This window comes from Triticum dicoccoides, chromosome 5A, assembly GCF_002162155.2.
Source record: "Triticum dicoccoides isolate Atlit2015 ecotype Zavitan chromosome 5A, WEW_v2.0, whole genome shotgun sequence".
Classification (NCBI taxonomy): domain Eukaryota; kingdom Viridiplantae; phylum Streptophyta; class Magnoliopsida; order Poales; family Poaceae; genus Triticum; species Triticum dicoccoides.
Window position 1 is genome coordinate 33,534,496 of NC_041388.1, and position 14,714 is coordinate 33,549,209.

Below are 14,714 nucleotides of genomic sequence, written 5' to 3' on the forward strand. Positions count from 1 at the left end.
TCAAAAACCTTGGCACTACGCGCATGCTCCTAGGGGGATAGATTGGTAGGAAAAGACCATCGCTCGTCCCCGACCGCCACTCATAAGGAAGACAATCAAATAACACCTCATCTTTCAAATTTGTTACACAATGTTTTCCATACGTGCATGCTACCGGACTTGCAAACTTCAACACAAGCATTTCTCAAATTCATGACTACTCAACTAGCACGACTTTGATATTATTACCTCCATATCTCAAAACAATCATCAAGCATCAAACTTCTCTTAGTATTCAACACACTCATAAGAAAAAATTTATTAATCTTGAATACCTAGCATATTAGGATTTTAAGAAAATTACCATGCTATTAAGACTCTCAAAATAATCTAAGTGAAGCATGAGAGTTCATTAATTCCTATAAAATAAAACCACCACCGTGCTCTAAAAAGATATAAGTGAAGCACTAGAGCAAACGACAAACTACTCCGAAAGATATAAGTGAAGATCAATGAGTAGTTAAATAATTATTTAGCTATGTGAGACTCTCTAACATTTAATAATTTCAGATCTTGGTATTTTATTCAAACAGAAAGCAAAACAAAATAAAATGACATCTAAGAATAGCAAACATCATGTGAAGAAGCAAAAACTTATGATCAACCGATACTAACCGATAGTTGTTGAAGAAGAAAGGTGGGATGCCAACCGGGCATCCCCAAGCTTAGATGCTTGAGACCTCTTGAAATATTATCTTGGGATGCCTTGGGCATCCCCAAGCTTGAGCTTTTGTGTCTCCTTAATTCCTCTCATAGCACGGTCTCCCTAAATCTCAAAAGCTTCATCCACATAAAACTCAACAAGGACTCGTGAGATAAGTTAGTATAAACCATTGCCAAAACCTTATCATACTCTACTGTAGCAAATCACTAAAATTATTATTCAACATTGCATACTAAATGCGTCTGCATATTTAATAGTCCTATCCTCAAATACAATTATTAAAGAAGCAAACATATGCAAACAATGCAAACATAACAGCAATCTGCCTAAACAGGACAGTCTGTAAAGAATGCAGCAACATCCATACTTACCTAGCATTAAAAATTATGAAAGAAAATTCCCACTGTATTAAATTTATCAGAGCTTAATATGAAAAAGGTTTGAACATTGTATCACATTCTGACTTTTCTAGGGAATTATTGCAATAACGGTAAACTTTCTATTTTCAAACAGCAACATGTGGACTTCTAAAATAGGCATAGTAAAGGCTATCAATGCCACTTTTATTGAAATAAAAGATGAAAAACATTGTTATAAATAAAACCAAGCAAATACTAACAAAATAAATTGACGCTCCAAGCAAAACACATATCATGTGGCGAATAAAAATATAGCTCCAAGTAAAGTTACCGATGAACGAAGACGAAAGAGGGGATGCCTTCCGGGGCATCCCCAAGCTTAGGCTCTTGGATATTCTTGAATATTACCTTTGGGTGCCTTGGGCATCCCCAAGTTAGGCGCTTGCCACTCCTTATTCCATAGTCCATCGAATCTTCACCCAAAACTTGAAAACTTCACAACACAAAACTTAACAGAAAACTCGTAAGCTACGTTAGCGAAAGAAAACAAAACACCACTTCAAGGTACTGTAATGAACTCATTCTTTATTTATATTGGTGTTAAACCTACTGTATTCCAACTTGTCTATGGTTTATAAACTCTTTTACTAGCCATTGATTCATCAAAATAAGTAAACAACACATGAAAAACAGAATCTGTCAAAAACAGAACAGTCTGTAGTAATATGGATCAAACGTATATTTCTGGAACTTATAAAATTCGCAAATAAATTTATGGACCTGAGGAATTTATCTATTAATAATATGCAAAAATAATTAACTAAATATCACTCTCCAATAAAAAATGGAAGCAATTCTTGTGAGCGCTAAAGTTTCTGTTTTTTACAGCATGATCGCAAAGACTTCCCCCAAGTCTTCCCAAAGGTTCTACTTGGCACAAACACTAATTAAATGCGTAAAACCACATATAAACAGAGGCTATATGAATTGTTTATTACTAAGCAGGAGTAAAAAGCAAGGAACTAAAATAAAATTGGGTTGCCTCCCAACAAGCGCTATCGTTTAACGCCCCTAGCTAGGCATGATGATTTCAATGATGCTCACATAAAAGATAAGAATTGAAATACAAAGAGAGCATCATGAAGAATATGACTAGCACATTTAAGTCTAACCCTCTTCCTATGCATGGGGATTTTGTGAGCAAACAACTTGTGGGAACAATAATCAACTAGCGTAGGAAGGTAAAACAAGCATAACTTCAAAACTTTAAGCACATAGAGAGGAAACTTGATATTATTGCAATTCGTACAAGCATATATTCCTCCCTCATAATAATTTTCAGTAGCATCATTAATGAATTCAACAATATAACTATCACATAAAGCATTCTTTTCATGATCTACAAGCATAGAAATTTTATTACTCTCCACATAAGCAAAATTCTTCTCATGAATAGTAGTGGGAGCAAACTCAACAAAATAACTATCATGTGAGGCATAATCCAATTGAAAACTAAAATCATTATTACATGTTTCATGTTTATCATTATTATTAATAGCATACAGGTCATCACAATAATCATCATAGATAGCAATTTTGTTCTCATAATCAATTGGAACCTCCTCCGGAATAGTGGGTTCATCACAAAATAAAGTCATGACCTCTCCAAATCCACTTTCATCAATATAATCATCACAAATAGGAGGCATGCTTTCATCATAATAAATTTGCTCATCAAAACTTGGGGGACAAAAAATATCATCTTCATCAAACATAGCTTCCCCAAGCTTGTGGCTTTGCATATCATTAGCATCATGGATATTCAAGGAATTCATACTAACAACATTGCAATCATGCTCATCATTCAAATATTTAGTGCCAAACATTTTATAGATTTCTTCTTCTAGCACTTGAGCAAAATTATCCTTTCCATCATACTCAGGAAAGATATTAAAAAGGTGAAGCGTATGAGACAAACTCAATTCCATTTTTTATAGTTTTCTTTTATAAACTAAACTAGTGATAAAACAAGAAACTAAAAGACTCGATTGCAAGATCTAAAGATATACCTTCAAGCACTCACCTCCCCGGCAACGGCGCCGGGAAAAGAGCTTGATGTCTACTACACAACCTTCTTTCTTGTAGACGTTGTTGGGCCTCCAAGTGCAGAGGTTTGTAGGACAGTAGCAAATTTCCCTCAAGTGGATGACCTAAGGCTTATCAATCCGTAGCAGGCGTTGGATGAAGATGGTCTCTCTCAAGCAACCCTTCAACCAAATAACAAAGAGTCTCTTGTGTCCCAACACACCCAATACAATGGTAAATTGTATAGGTCCACTAGTTCAGCGAAGAGATGGTGATACAAGTAGTATATGGATGGTAAATAATGGTTTTTGTAATCTGAAAATATAAAAACAGCAAGGTAACTAATGATAAAAGTGAGCGTAAACGGTATTGCAATGCGTTGAAACAAGGCCTAGGGTTCATACTTTCGCTAGTGTAAGTTCCCTCAACAATGATAACATAATTGGATCACATAACTATCCCTCAACATGCAACAGAGAGTCACTCCAAAGTCACTAATAGCGGAGAACGAACGAAGAGATTATGGTAGGGTACGAAACCACCTCAAAGTTATTCTTTCCAATCAATCCGTTGGAATGGGATGATGAAGATGGCCACCAGAGAGGGATTGCCCCCTCCGACAGGGTGCCGGAATGGGTCTAGATTGGCTTTCGGTGGCTACGGAGGCTTCTGGCGGCGGAACTCCCGATCTATTGTGCTCCCTGGAAGTTTTAGTGTATATGGAGATATATAGGCAGAAGAAGTACGTCAGGGGGGCCACGAGGGGCCCACGAGAGTGGAGGGCGCCCCCTAGGGGGGTGGGCGCGCCCCCTACCTCGTGGCCTCCTCGAAGGTCCCCTGACGTGCACTCCATGTCTTCTGGGCTTCTTTCCTTCCAAAAATGAGTTCCGTGAAGTTTCAGGTCAATTGGACTCCGTTTGATTTTCCTTTTCTTCGAAACCCTAAAACAAGGTAAAAACAGAAACTGGCACTAGGCTCTGGGTTAATAGGTTAGTCCCAAAAATGATATAAAAGTGTATAATAAAGCCCACAAACATCCAAAGTTGATAATATAATAGCATGGAACAATCAAAAATTATAGATACGTTGGAGACGTATCACCAACCTCCCAGCATATCGCGCGGGAAAAGACCTGGCCGCGCCATTTTAGTTGGGATTACTGGATTACTAGTAGTAGTATCGATGGATCGCGCGAAGAAACAAGTTTTTTTTAGGAAGCGAAGTACCTAGTTTAAAAGTAAAAAAGGAGGTACACTCACAGCACCCCTGTCGCGGTCGCATTGCACCCCACACACGTTCGGTCCTGCACACGGCTCACGCAAATGGAACACGCTTCGGCTTGCCTCTTGACTGACACGTGGGACTACACTTGGAGAAACCGGCCATGCGCCAAACTCCCCCCGCCCACCGCGTGAAAATCCTCCCCCACCCAAAAATTCCCCCCAAATCCTAGATTCAACTGCCCTTCGACCAACTAGCCAATAATATTCCCCAAACCCCCCTCCCCCCGTCCCCCTCCACTCCATTCGCTCCGCCAAAGCCGCCCTCCCCACCGCACCAATACGTCGGTGTCGTGGTTCATCGAGGGGGACGCACGACGATCCTCTCGCTCCCACAGTACGCTCTCGTAGACTGCCGTCCTCTAGCCGCGCCACCACCGCTGGCGATGTTCTTGTAGAGGCGCACGGCGGTCAGCGCCGCCACCGCTGGTGACGTTCGTGTGGAGACGCACGGTGGTCAGCTTCTCCCACGGTACGCGCATTCTAGACTGAGGCCCCGTGCATGTCGGTGTAGCGCTGAATGTTAGCTGATAGACGTTGTTAATTTCACTGTTTGCCGAAGTACTAGTTCACAGTCAATATGCTCTGCTTAAGAAGCTTCCTTGCCCTGTTCTGCACTCAATTTGCTTAGCTGAGATGGCGTGCCAAGGCTGATTAGTTGCTAGAATATCCTGCCATATATTTATTGTGACGTAGATTGCCATGGTCTAGTAGCCAATCTATTAGGTGAAATAGCTCTGCACCGTTTTATACTCGATCTTTGTTGTTGTGATGGCCTTCGATAGTTCGATGGATGTGAGCTCGGCCTTATTGACTGCTGAAACAGCCTGCCATAATTTAGCACTCAAATTTGTTTGCTGAATTAGCTTTACATATATTTCGTTACTTAGATCTGCTCGTCCAAATATCTTGCCATAGCTTTAGACATCGACCTACGTATTTTTTTCTAGACCTCATAAAAAAGCATATATCTTTTTCTGGTAACATCTAGTAGAAGAACTAATTTGTATGTCTAATAGATGGACAGGACTTGGATAACTTCTGCTCAAATATTCTCCGTTGCATATGTCGAGGGGGTTGAAAACTTCATGAACTTTATCAGAGCTGAGTACGATGGTCCGAAATCATATGTGCTCTGCCCGTGTAGTAGTTGTATGAATTCAGTTACAAGACCCCAGTCAACTATGCAAAATCATCTACAATTGTATGGGATGTCGGTCACATATACTAGGTGGGTTCATCATGGTGAAGCTGTGAACGTCAATGTTATTGACTACGTGGAAGCAGCAGATCACCATCTTGATCTGCCTGATGCTCAGGTGGAAGAGGAGGAGGAGGAGGTGGTGGCGGAGCCAGTGAGTTTGACCAACATTGAAACAATGCTACGAAATGTTCGTGCATTCCGTGAACTTTCACCTGCAGAAGAAAAGTGGTGGCCCCGCATGTTGGAACAATGCAATGTGGCTGTCACCCCAGGAAATAAGTTGTCAGTATTCTCAGCTACGGTCACCTTTCTTCAGGTGAAGACATCTGAGCGGATGACCAACAAATCATTCGATGTGATGTTGGCTGCTTTCCACAAAGCTTTCCCAAATGCGTCTGAGCTGCCACACACCTACAGTAAAATGAAGAATTTCCTCCGTGCAGTTGGAATTGGATATGATATGATCCATGTTTGTAAGAATAATTGTGTTCTGTTCCGGAAGGATTATGCCAACTTAAGTGAATGCCCGAAATGCAAATCATCAAGATGGAAAGATGGCGATGCTGTGAAGAGGATTCCTCATAATGTTCTGAGACATTTTCCAATTACACCAAGATTGTAGAGGTTGTTTCATGATGCTGAAACAAGAGAGGATGTACTGTGGCATTCTAGGAACCAGAAGTACAGAGATCAGAATGTAATGAGCCATCCATCACATGGTAGTGAGTGGAAAAGCTTCAATCAGAAACACGAAAAGTTTGCTGCTGACCCGAGGAACATTAGACTTGGCTTAGCTTCAGATGGATTTAACCCATTTGGCCACCAGAGCGCCACGTATAGCATGTGGCTAGTGCTTGTTATCCCTTACAACATGCCTCCAAATGTATGCACCAAAGAATCAAACTACATGATGGCCTTGCTCATCCCAGGTCCAAAAAGTCCTGGAAAGGATTTTGATTTGTTCATGGAGCCTCTTGTGGAGGAACTTCAACAGCTATGGAGGGGTGTTCTCACTCGAGCCCTCTATAGCAGCCCACCAGCTGATTTCTTTCTGTGTGCTATTATAATTTGGTGCATCCATAATTATCCGGCTTTGGGCACTATGTCAGGGAGAACGACACATGGTTACAATGCATGTGTTCATTGTGACAGGAATCCGCTGTCATACGCAATACTTAGCAAGATCCGTTACATTGGACACCGTCATTTCCTTGCCAAGGACAAGCCGCATCCTAGAAAATACCAAAGACATGTGTTCAATGCAAAACATGAAAACCGTGATGCGCCAAAGAGGCTCACCGCTGATGAGTTGCAAGTGGAATTAGAGAAGGTCAGGCATATTACACCAGGAAACCATCCTGGTAATGGTAGCAGGAAAAGGAAGCGTGGCAGGGAAGAAGAGAGATTATTGTTTACCCGCAGGGTCCACTTTGTGGGGCTTGGAGTATTGGAAAGATTTGGATCTGCGGCATAATCTTGATGTGATGCACATCAAGAAAAATATATGTGACAGCATTATCGGCACACTTCTTAATATTGAAGGCAAGACGAAAGATACCTTAAAATCTATGATTGATTTGACACACCTGGGTATCAGACAGGATTTGCAGGTGCAAGATGGAGGTAAACCACGGGATATGGCACCAGCTGTGTACGTCTTGGACAAGGTAAAAAGAAAAGAATTCTGTGAGGTCCTGTCACGTGTGAGATTCCCACATGGATTTGCTTCCAACCCTGAAAGGAGAGTCGGTGCAGATGGAAAAAAGGTACAAGGTTGAAAACTCATGATTGCCACATCCTACTTCAAAGGGTTTTACCTATTATCCTTATAGGATTGGGCCGCCCTGACCTATACAAAGCAGTTGCAGAGTTGGGACAATTCTTCAGGGAACTCTGCAGTAGAAATATCAGGATAGATGTTTTGGAGCGTCTTAGAGACAAGATACCAACTATCCTATGCAACCTTGAGAAGATATATCCTCCAGCCTTCTTTGATGTGATGGTGCATTTGGTTGTTCATCTACCTGATGAGGCACTACTTAGAGGTCCAATACAGTATGGCTGGATGTACCCTATTGAAAGGCGGCTAGGCATTTTCAAGGGTTGTGTTAGAAACAGAGCTAGACCCGAGGGTTCCATTGCAGAGGTCTACATTGCTACAGAAGCTTTGACATTCTGCTCAAAATACATTGAAACAGCTGATCAGCTTAGCAAAGAGGTGGATGAAGACAATCCCGGGCTCAATGTTTTCGATTATTCTATTCGAGTTACAGGGAAGAGTCGACAAGAGGACAAACCTAAAGATTTGGACAAAATGGTTTGGTATGTGTTGAATAACTGTCCTGAGATACTACCTTATATCAAGTAAGTGCTAAGTACTGCAGCTTATACATCGTAATCTACTAAACTTGCAGCACATTCCTATATATTTAGATGTTTGACGCGATCACTATGTTGTGCAGCATCTACAAAAAGGAGTTATTGCCGCAAAATCCAATAAACATTGACAAACTGGTTATGGCGGGATTTGCAAAATGGTTCAAGAGCCATGTAAGCTTTTGAATTGCACTATCAGTTTTTGTAATATATTGAGTACATAAGATGATCGGCTTATCTATTTTCTAACCATAGCTTAAGAAGATGCGGGAGGATGGGCAGGCAGTTGATGATGCCCTTTACTCACTAGCAATGGGTCTGATACTCGGGTAAGACATTATGAATCTTGCGTTGTTGGAGATGTGCGCTACAACACCCTTGCATGAGACGAAGGCACGAAGACACAAAAAAGTGCCATCATGAGCACGGATACGTATGACAAAGAGACAACTGAAATGTATGCTAACATAACAGACATTGTTCAGTTGCAGTATATCTCCAGTTTCGAGGATCATTGGTGTGTGGTTCTGTTGTGATGTTGTTGGTATAACCTGTTTTCCAGGATCGCAAAACCCATAGCTGATGATTATTTAAAATCCATCAATGTCAAGGCGGCGTACCAGACCAACGAGCCTTTTATTTTGGCAAATCAAGCAACACAAATATTTTTCTTGGAAGACACATTTGCACGTAGCGATGACTGGAGAGTATTGCAAAGGTTTGAGCAGAGGAATTCGTTTAATGAAGTTGCACAACAAGATGATGTTTACACTGCTCCTGATGTACAAGATAACACAGATGTTCCTAATATCTTTGAGAACCATCACGTCAATGACGCCGGCGAAAAGATTGTCTGTCGTGATGTGGACATGCAAGAGTTGATCAAGAAGAAGCCAACGTTGGAGGACGTTGAGGACGAAGAAGAAGATGACACCGTGGGGAATTACGATTCAGACTGATACACATGGCGAAGATGTTGATGCTGCTGCGGATGATGATTACATTGCTTTTGTCGTATTTGCCTGTCAGAAGATGTTTTCTTATCTACTATGTGAAATTGTGTTTGCTATGACAACTGAAACCTGATGAACATGGTGTTTAGTATTTTCCTGTGAGAACATCACTTGTTATGTATGTTGATTTGTGTTTGGTGATTGTATGATGACTAAAACATGATGACATTGTTGTTTAGTTGTACTCATATTTGGCTGTGAAACTTGAATTTGATGACATAATTTGCTGTTGGACTGCAATTTTCTCAACGTCTTCGAATGAGAACAAAGTTGACCCGACAGGGCCTCTGCTAATTTATTTATTTATTACCAAAAGAGTCTCTACTATTTATTTATTTATGAGCAAAAGGGGATACCCCTGATTTCCGTTAATAGAAATCATTAGATGTTCACAACACTACGCCGAGCCTGCTACACAGGCTTCATTCATTACTAGTTTTAGCAAAGTGTTCATATCATAGCCACTGAATACATCACGAGTGCTACATACACTGCAAATAAAGAGACAATCATCCTACAGAGAACATCGATTTTGCCCATTATCTTCACAAGCTCTTTCATCTCCTCATTGCTGTCAAGGCCATTCAGCAGCTGTTGCTTGGTGTTGATCAGAGGAACTGCATCTTTAACCTTCTGCTCTGCATCTTCCTCTTCTGTCGTTCCTTCAGTTACTTGTACTTGTTCAACACCCCAACCTGCTGGTATTGGGATTCCTCGGCTAACCAAATAATTAATGTAGTTGCACTCCCCCACATCAGCAACTTCCCAGAAATACAAATCACATGAATCTTTCCTTTTCTGCACGAATCAAATTGGAAGCTCATCAACCAAACTATTAAAAAAATCAGCAATTGAAAGCAGCAGATCAACACTTAAACATATTATTACCCCATGATTCGGGCATTTGTAGAAGACTCGCCCAGGGTTGAGGATTGTGGTTGAGACGCGACGGATGACTCTGCGTGATTTGCAGCAGTGGCACCACACCAACGGCAGCGGGTTGCGATGAGCAACCGGCTGCGGTGCGCGTGCCGGCCGGGGTGTGATGAGACCCACAGGCGATGGTATGGGTGGCGACTTGGCGCATATTTGGTTGTTGTGTGCTGAAGAGCAGGTGGACGAGCAGCCAGCGGACATGGTTGCTGCGGCCAGAGCTTCTGATGCTAGGCAGAGTAAGTAGAGAAGAGGAGAACCGAACATTGGATATATCAGTTTCATTATTACTTGTAGAGTAGCATAGCACCATATATAGTCATACTCTAGGTTTGGATTCGAAGCAGCTACAGGAGCGCGTCTCTCTTTTTTCTAAAACTCAGCAACGTCTCTTTACTGGTACACTAGCTTGTTCTGTACGCCTTCTCAAGTCTTTGATTCCTCCACCTGACATTTGGGACCCTCCAGAAGGGCCTCTGTATTTCACGAAAAAAACGTGCCCCCCGCTGACAGGTCGGACCCACCAGCTATCTTCGCACGCAATGAAGTGCCTCCTTATTACGCACAAAAAAATAAATACTCCCCCTGCCAGCTGGAACCCAGCATAGTGGGAGGTTGACTTGTGGGCCTACCAAGTTGACCGGGACGGAGGGCTTTGTCAACTTAGTCAATATGAACGATTCTAGCTCCAGTTACCGTATGATGTTCATCCAACGGTCGTAGTGCTTCTTCAACCTCTGGTCTTCTTGCTCCAGCCGCCCAAACCAGCGCCGGTCGTGCCGCGTGCTCCTGCCTCCCATGGCCGGCCGTGATACCGCGGAGGCCTCACTGCCCCCTACTACTCCCACCGCTGGCTAGGGCATCCCTCTACTCACCCACACCCCCTATTACTCTGCGGCGACGGCAGCCCCACACCGCAGCCGAACCAGTGAACCCTCGTACTCCTCTCCACGTGGGCATCCACTGCCGCGTCTTCCCCGGTTCCGCGTCTTCCCCGGTTCCGCGTCGTCCCCTTCCTAGGCCTCGCTGTCGTCCACCGCCTTGGTCCTCTCGGCGCGGCGTGGTCAATGTGGTCAACGACCGACTTCCATCGGAAGAGTACTGTACGTGGAGAGGCTGACAGTTGGGTCCACGACCGCAGCTGGGTCCACAGCCACAACCCAGTTTTTTGTGATTTTCCATGTAAGTCGCTTTGTCACGCCTGTTGGGCTGCAAATATTTCAAGACGAGGAGAGCTTCATTCGGTTGGCCGAGAAAATGGCCTATCAGTAATGAGAAATGAGTCGTACATTTTTAAAACACATCAAACCGGTAATTAATTTCAAATTTCTTTTTTATCATTTCGAGATTTTAAATTGTATTGATTTTTATGCGTGGACAATTTGTTGGATTTTATATTGATATACATTTATTTTTAAAATCAGTTTGAATGTGACTTGAAATTTCGATATTAAAAATAGTTCGGACCGCACCGAAATATGCAAAAATTTCATATATATTTTTAACTGTGGCTACAATATGGGCTGCAATGCTAACAAAAAAAATGTGGGCTCCAAAAAAACCTTAAGAATTAGCAAATGGGTTGTAAATTATTAAGAATAATGACAGATGGGTTGTATGATGTTTTTCACGGATTTGAGGCTTTCCTAAAAAAAAGTTGATGCACAAGCAGTGACTGTTGGATGTCCATCCAACGGCCGTCGTGCTTATTCAATCTCTGCTCTTCCTGCTCCAGGCGCTCAAACAAGCGCCGGCGGTACTGCCTGCTCCCTCCTCCCCACGGCCAGCTATGCTCCCGCGCAGGCCTCACCGCTCCACCGTACTCCCGTTGCTGGCCTAGTCATCCCTCTACTCACCACACCTGCTGTTATTCTCCGACGACGGCAGACGAACCAGTAAACCCTCGTATAGTCATACTCCCCTCCGCGTGAGAAACAACTGCCAGAGTCTTCCCTGCCTCCGTGTCGTTCCCTTCCTAGGCCTCGCCATCGTCCACCGCCCTGGTGCTCTTGGCGCAGCATGGTCAACATGGTCAACGACTGACATGCATCTGAAATGGACTGTACGTGGAGAGGCTGACAACTGGGTCCACGGCCGCACGCGAGGGAATGCCTCCTTATTACGCGCAAAATAATGATTCCTCCACCTGACATCTGGGACCCATCGGAAGGGCCTTTGTATTTCACGAAAACAACGTTACCGCCGCTGACAGCTCGGACCCACCAGCTATATCTTTGCATGCAAGGAAGTGCCTTCTTATTACGCACAAAAAAAATGAATACTCCCCCTGCTAGCTGGGACCCACAATAGTGGGAGGCTGACTTGTGGGCCAACTAAGTTGACGGGGACGGAGGGCTTTGTAAACTTAGTCAATATGAACGATTCTAGCTCCAGTGACCGTACGATGTCCATCCAACAGTCGTAGTGCTTCTTCAACCTCTGGTCTTCTTGCTCCAGCCGCCCAAACCAGCGCTGGTCGTGCCTCATGTTCCTGCCTCCCGTGGCCGTCTATGATGCCGCGGAGGCCTCACCGCCCCCTACTACTCCCACTGCTGGCCAGGCCATCCCTCTACTCACCCACACCCCCTGTTATTCTGCGGTGACGATAGCCTCACACCGCAGCGAATCAGTGAACCCTCATACTCCTCTATGTGTGGGCATCCACTGTCGTGTCTTCCCCGGCTCCGTGTCGTCCCCTTCCTAGGCCTCGCCGTCGTCCACCGCCCTGGTGCTCTCGGCGCGTCCTGGTCAACGTGGTCAACGATCGACATGCATCTGAAGTGGACTGTACGTGGAGAGGCTGACAGCTGGGTCCATGGCCGCATGCAAGGAAATGCCTCCTTATTACACGCAAAATAATGATTCCTCCGCCTGACATCTGTGACCCACCGAAACGGCCTCTGTATTTCGCGAAAACAACGTTACCGTCGCTGACAGCTCGGACCCACCAGCTATATCTTCGCACGCAAGGAAGTGCCTCCTTATTACGCACAAAAAATGAATACTCCCCTGCTAGTTGGGACCCAGTATAGTGGCAGGCTGACTTGTGGGCCTACTAATTTGACGGGGACGGAGGGCTTTGTCAACTTAGTCAATATGCACGATTCTAGCTCCAGTGATCGTACGATGTCCATCCAATGGCCGTAGTGCTTCTTCAACCTCTGGCCTTCTTGCTCCAGCCACCCAAACCAGCGCCAGTCGTGCCTCGTGCTCCTGCCTCCCATGGCCGGCTGTGATGCGATGGAGGCCTCACCACCCCCTACTACTCCCACCGCTAGCCAGGCCATCCCTCTACTCACCCACACCCCTATTATTCTGCGGCGACGGTAGCCTCACACCGCAGCGAATCAGTGAACCCTCATACTCCTCTACGCGTGGGCATCCACTGCCGCATCTTCCCCGGCTCCGCGTCGTCCCCTTCCTAGGCCTCGCCGTCATCCACCGCCCTGGTGCTCTCGGCGCGGCGTGGTCAACGTGGTCAAGGAACGGCTTCCATCGGACGTGGACTGTACGTGGAGAGGTTGACAGCTGGGTCCACGGCCGCATCAAGGAAGTGCCTCCTTATTACGCGCAAAATAATTATTCCTCCACTGACAACGGGGACCCACCGGACGGGCCACCGTATTTTGCAAAAAAAGTTTCCCCCTTACTGCTGAGACCCACTAGCTACATCTGCGCACGCAAGGAAGTGTGTCCGAGCAAAAAAAGATTCGCCCCCTAACTGCTGGGACGCACCAGCTACATCTTCGCACGCAAGAAAGTGCCTGATAGTCGGGACCCATCTGGTCGAAGCTACGTAGCGTTGTCATTCTGGTCGCAAACGTGTACGTACATACTGGTCGATGTAGAGGCGCACGTGTCATAGTAGAGGCGCGCACGTAGCATGTACACATACGTATAGCGGCCAGTGTGCAAGAAAGAAAATACGGCCATGTACGTACATACGGCGGGGTCTCGAATGCCTACTCGCGCATACGTATGGCCAGGGCTCGTGTACATGGCTGGGTCGGAACGGAGAAACTGCATCGTCGTCGTGTTCATGAGGAGCCAACCGGCTAGGTCGGAACGGAATGCGTCATCGTGTTCATCGGGAGGGCTTGGACGGAACACCCGATGGAAAGGAGGCCTGGCGTACCGTAGAACGGAGAAAACGGCCTTGTGTTTGACCGACCACGTTCAAAACGGGATCCTATTTATCGGGAGGGGTCTGGCGTACCGCAAAACGGAGGAAACGGACCTTCTACGGTCGAAACGGGGGTCCTGTTGATCGGGAGGGGTGTGGCTTATCACAAAACGGAGGAAACGGACTTGTATTGGAGCTCTATGGTCGAAACGGGGGTCATGTTCATCGGGAGGGGTGTGGCGTACCGCAAAACGGGACTCCACGGGATACTGTTCATCTCCACCATCGACCCCCTCCAACCTCCACGGGCTACTGTTCATCCACCGTCGACCTCCTCCAGCCTCCACCTGTGACTGTTCATCCACGGGCTCCTGTTCATCATGCCTCCACCGCGCGCTACTCCACCGGCTACTGTTCAACCAGCCCTCTCCATGGGCTCCTGTTCAACCACCCCTCCACGGGCTACTGTTCATCCAGCCCTGCACCATCTACTGTTCATCCAGCCCTCCACGGGGTGGTCCTGTTCATCCGCCCTCCACCGGGTCCTTTTCATCCAGCCTCAACCGGCTCGATCGATCGGGGTCCTGTTCATCCAGAGGCAACACCATGGGGTCCTATTCATCCACCCCCACCGGGAA

General features: G+C 45.3%; 1 long non-coding RNA gene across 1 annotated transcript in view; it reads right to left on the minus strand.

Moving 5' to 3' along the window:
- Positions 1-9,768: 9,768 nt before the first annotated feature.
- The window catches only part of LOC119298932, a 14,734-nt gene continuing 9,788 nt past the window's right edge, over positions 9,769-14,714 (minus strand). The window contains exon 3 of the long non-coding RNA XR_005146035.1: positions 9,769-9,818. This is a non-coding gene — a long non-coding RNA (uncharacterized LOC119298932). The remainder of the gene's footprint in view (positions 9,819-14,714) is intronic.